General features: G+C 38.3%; 1 non-coding gene across 1 annotated transcript; it reads right to left on the reverse strand.

The window, feature by feature from the left end:
- Positions 1 to 5,060: 5,060 nt before the first annotated feature.
- TRNAE-UUC (transfer RNA glutamic acid (anticodon UUC)) lies at positions 5,061 to 5,132 on the reverse strand. The gene has a single exon. It is a non-coding gene; the product is annotated as a tRNA-Glu (tRNA).
- Between the last annotated feature and the right edge of the window lie 488 nt (positions 5,133 to 5,620).

The following is a 5,620-nucleotide window of genomic DNA, read 5'->3' on the forward strand; positions in this document are numbered from 1 at the left end:
TCTTATGAAATGATAAAGCAACCATTTTCTCTATGTATGAGGTCAATTTTTTTTTATTGGAGTTAAAATTAACGTAGATATGTGCCCGAACCTAACCAACCCTACCTAACCTAACCTAACCTATATTTATAGGTAAGGTTAGGTTAGGTAGCCAAAAAAAGCTAGGTTAGGTTAGGTTAGGTAGGTTAGGTAGACGAAAAAACATTAATTCATGAAAACTTGGCTTATTAGGCTAATCGGGCCTTGAATAGTAGGCTGAGAAGTACGTTCTGGCTATTAGGTACGACATATATATATATATATATATATATATATATATATATATATATATATATATATATATATATATATATATATATATATATATCTGAGGAGCTGGAGGAACTCGACAACCTATGACAATCATCTTTGTAATCCATATGTAACTCCTTTTTTGTAACAAAGTTCAAATAAAGTAAATATATATGTGTACATACAAAAGAATGGGGGTGGTAGGAGAAGATAATATTAGTGTTCAGTGAGAAACCACAAGGTCTCCTCTGAATACTTTTTATTTTCTTCTCCGAGGCTATGGGTCTCCACATTGGCACCAGAGGTGGTACCCTCACAACCTTATATATATATATATATATATATATATATATATATATATATATATATATATATATATATATATATATATATATATATATATATATATATATATATATATATATATATATATATATATATATATATATATATATATATATATATGGTGTACTGGTGAAGTCAAATGGAGCGAAGATGTGTCCACTCACGGTGTCAAGGTATGTCAACGATATCAGGTTTATATGTTGTGTGTCAGGGTACGGCTACAGTGTCACGAAAGAGCTACTGTATCAGGGTACAGCTACTGTGTCAGGACACATCTGTGGTGCCAGGGAAAAGAAGCCGCGATATCACAATACAACTGCAATATAAAGATACAACTATAGTGTAAGGTGTACAACTGCGATGTCATGATACAGCTTCCATGCATTCTGAAATATATGAGGTAATAGAATATATGTGTGTATTCATACATGAATGTATTGAATATATGTTCATATATGAATATATGTATTCATATATGAATCCATATATGTATTCATATATGAATACAAATACAACGGCTGTATATCAGAGCAATGTTGGAAAATTAAACGAAAAATAAGGCACTAATAATGGCTTTAGCAATTCTTCAGCTCCGAAAGAAGAAGTTGTGGAAGCCACCTCTATCCACAACTTTCAGCCAGATTTGATAACAAATCCGGCCTTAAGAGCTCGACCTCACTCTCAGATAGGAATGTACTGATAGACATGTACTGATGTTTACTCAGCGCTTATCGTCTATCGGCTATATTTAAGGTTTGCAGTATATTAGAATAATCAGCACATATTACAACGGCAATGTAAGCTGAATATGGAGTCCCTGCTGCTGATAATGATCATTGGTACTGTACTTTTCACAGTAACAGAGCCTCAGTACATAATAGTTATACTTTGTTGCATATTTCCACTATCGTTACATTTATTATCTGGCCTCACTGCTGACATAGTTCACTATCTCCACTGCTGACACAGTTCACTATCTCCACTGCTGACACAGTTCACTATCTCCACTGCTGACACAGTTCACTATCTCCACTGCTGACACAATTTACTATCTCCACTGCTGACACAATTTACTATCTCCACTACTGACACAGTTCACTATCTCCACTGCTGACACAATTTACTGTCTCCACTACTGACACAATTTACTATCTCCACTACTGACACAGTTCACTATCTCCACTGCTGACACAGTTCACTATCCCCACTACTGACATAGTTCACTATCTCCACTGCTGACACAGTTCACTATCCCCACAGGAGGCCTGTGGGGATACAGGATACAGGATACAGGAGGCCTGGTCGACGACCGGGCGGCGGGGACACTAAGCCCCGGAAGCACCTCAAGGTAGCCACTGCTGACATAGTTCACTATCTCCACTGCTTACACAGTTCACTACCTCCACCTCTGTCTCAGTTCACTATCTCCACTGTTGACACAGTTCACTATCTCTACTGTTGACACAGTTCACTATCTCTACTGCTGGCACAGTTCACTACCACCACTGCTGACACAGTTCACTACCACCACTGCTGACACAGTTCACTACCACCACTGCTGACACAGTTCACTACCACCACTGCTGACACAGTTCACTACCACCACTGCTGACACAGTTCACTACCACCACTGCTGACACAGTTCACTACCTCGACTGCTGACACAGTTCACTACCACCACTGCTGACACAGTTCACTACCGCCACTGCTGACACAGTTCACTACCACCACTGCTGACACAGTTCACTACCTCGACTGCTTGCACGGTTAGCTATCTCCACTTCTGACACAGTTAATTACCTCCAATAAGGACTCAGTGTACTGTCTCAACTAATAACACACAATCTACCGTCATCAAGGCTAACCATAAACACTGTTATCACAGCTAACGATACCGACGGTGATACTATCCAAAAATTAAGCGGCAGAGTATAATATGATAACATAATATATTCTAAAGATACATGCAACAATTGTATTATCCTCGCTACGTCTCTCCATGCGGTAAATAAAACCAGCAGGAAAAAGAGACACGTATCAGAGCCATTATTAAGTGGCAATAAACACAGCCTCCACCGGATAACACAATAGATAACATTCACAGGAAGACGTTAACCAAATCACAGACGCTCTAGGTATCTTATCTGTCATCAAAAGCCTCTTGGGGCAAGGAGCGGCGAGCAGTTCTGGTTGGCGGGCAGGCCGTCATGGTTCTTATCACAAAGGAGACTTGTAGGAGGTGCGGGGAGGGTCCGGGGGCCACGGTTGGGAAGTTTGAGGTGAAGTTGGAGGAGTGTGTGGGGGATGGTGGCCGTCGTGGAAGATGGAGAAGTATGGTTGGGGTCCTTGGTGGGGGAAGAGGGCGGGGAAGTTGAAGTGTGAGTAACGTCGGGGGCTATGGAAGTGGCATAGAGGTTGAAGTGGTCGTCTGGGCGTCATTGGTAGGGAAGAGGGTGAAAATGTTGAAGAGGAGTGAGGGATATTGGCAGCCCCCTGGTGTGGACGAGAACTTTAAGTAGGTTCCAAGTTTATGATTATGAAGCATTATCGTCGTAAATCACTGCTGATATTTATTGTGTCATGATTTAGTGTGATAATTTGCATGTGTCTCCTGACTATGATAATCAAACCGACCAGACGAGTGAGGTGGTGGGCTTGGGTACATTGACCAGACCACACACTAGAAGGTGAAGGGACGACGACGTTTCGGTCAGTCCTGGACCATTCTCAACTCGATTGTGACGAGAATTTGACGTGGTCTGGTCAACATACTTCAGACACGCTATTGTGACTCATCGCCTGCATATCGACTTGGGTATAAATTTACACACATACGAGTTGTCAAACAGGACATAATCATGCTGTATTCATGACGAATTGGCATCTGTTATAATCTGAACTTTACAGCACATGTTGTAGTTTATTAAGAGGATATTTCCCCTCCCCTTGACAGTGCTACAAACAATTGTAATTGAGTTAGTTAATGCTTCTAGAGTATTGCGGTTAAAAAAATAATCGCAATGAAAAATCAAAATATAACTACAAATGTTTTGATCTTTAGTAAATTAAAATTCTGAATAATTAAAACAAAATAAACAGACCCCATCATATCTCCTTTTCCATATATATTATATCATAGAGACAAAATAATCATAAAACCATATATGAATCCCAAACGTGAAAATCAAACAATTTTATGTAAAAGTGGATTCTTTTGTCTCCTGTCAATCTACAGCAGTGCAGAAATGCTTCAAATTAATGGAATTAGATATTTCTTATGCTTGTATGCAATTCAGTTACATGTTGCAGATAATGCAGTGACTATATTTAGCTGCCAATCTTTTATCAGAGTTCCATAATTAGCGTATTTCACTTCAATCGAAAGTCGAAATTACTTCGCTCTTGTAAAGGGAATATCTTTCTTGCAGTCATAAGTGGTACATCATAGATTTATTTTACTTATTCTTAAAGAAGGAACTTATAATGAATAAGTTCTTACCCAGCTGTTAAGCTGGGTAAGAACTGTTACCAGAAGAAATAAGAATGTAAGAAATAAGCTGTTACCCAGGCAACCTGCTGCCTGGGTAACAGCTTTTCCCCCGAATCAACCTACCCTGGCTTTGCGCCCTGGTGAGGCCACTCCAGACCAGGCCGACACCAGAGCGCAACTCCATAGTCTCCTGAGACCGATGGATGCCTACTACTATAAAGAATAAACAGGGTGTTAGAATTGCTTGTGGTGAGCTTTGTATTATAGACGCGGGCCAGCCGTATTACTTCGGTAATGGAGTCAGGTGTATTAAGGTTTTCTCCAAAAAACATGTGGCCGGGGTCTGGATCTTGACTATCAACGTTAGTTAAATACGTCGGGAAAAAACACATGCGTTTGGTAAGTATTTCCCGGCTGCTATTTTTATTATAATTAATTACTCTTATCATTATAATTATGGTTGTAATTAAATGCTGGTGTTACATCATTATTATTTCAATAATGTTAAATTGTAAATTAATTCTTAAAATTGAGTTATTTTTACGTTCGTAAACAAAATACATTGTCATAGAGATATTAGCTTCTAGAAATTGTATCTCAATACTCACACACACACTAAAAACACACACACAGACACATACATACATACGGTGTGCGTGTATGCGCACGCGCGGGTATGTGTGTGTATGTGTGTGTGTGTCTTACAAGCGCTGAGTCTTCAAAAATATTTATTACTTCACTCTGATTTAATGTTTATTAATAATTCCTCGCCTTACTTTAATTTCTGAAAATACTTAAAATAAAAAAAGGAGATACAAACAGACAAACGGACACGAGAGAGCAAGAGACATAATATCAATATCGTAACTCTGATCCACACTTTGGTTAATTAATTTCTTAAATACTGAAAACGTTCAGGAAAAGACAAAAACATTTCCCATGCCGGGAATCGAACCCGGGCTTCCTGGGTGAAAGCCAGGTATCCTAGCCACTAGACCACATGGGATCTTTCATAATAGCAATCGTTAGTTAAAGATTATTTTGTATTGCATGAATTGTTCAGGAAATTGGTAGTGATTCTAAACAAATATTTTTTTTAAGTTATTACTAACGACAACAAGCAATACTTAGCATAATACGGCAAGATATTCACAATAAAAAACATGCCAAATGACGTAATGAAACACATTTTTTAAAAAGGAACTAAATATACTGTTAAATAAATTAAGTCAGTAGATCCTATAGTCTCCAATAGTAACGAAATGTTATTCCCTGGAAAATACGTATTGTATAAAACGATTCAACTCCAATATATAACAGAATGAAATTTGAGTTAACACTTTTAACTTACACTTTCCGCAGGTTTGGATAAAGAGTTGCAACGACTATTTATTGCAAACTTCCTTGAACAGCTGAGACACACAGTTAATGCAGGATTGAGAGCAGACCTATAACATATAGAGCAGGATTGAGAGCAGACCTATAACATATACA

Source organism: Procambarus clarkii, chromosome 18 (assembly GCF_040958095.1).
Source record: "Procambarus clarkii isolate CNS0578487 chromosome 18, FALCON_Pclarkii_2.0, whole genome shotgun sequence".
In the NCBI taxonomy this organism is placed as follows: Eukaryota; Metazoa; Arthropoda; class Malacostraca; order Decapoda; family Cambaridae; genus Procambarus; species Procambarus clarkii.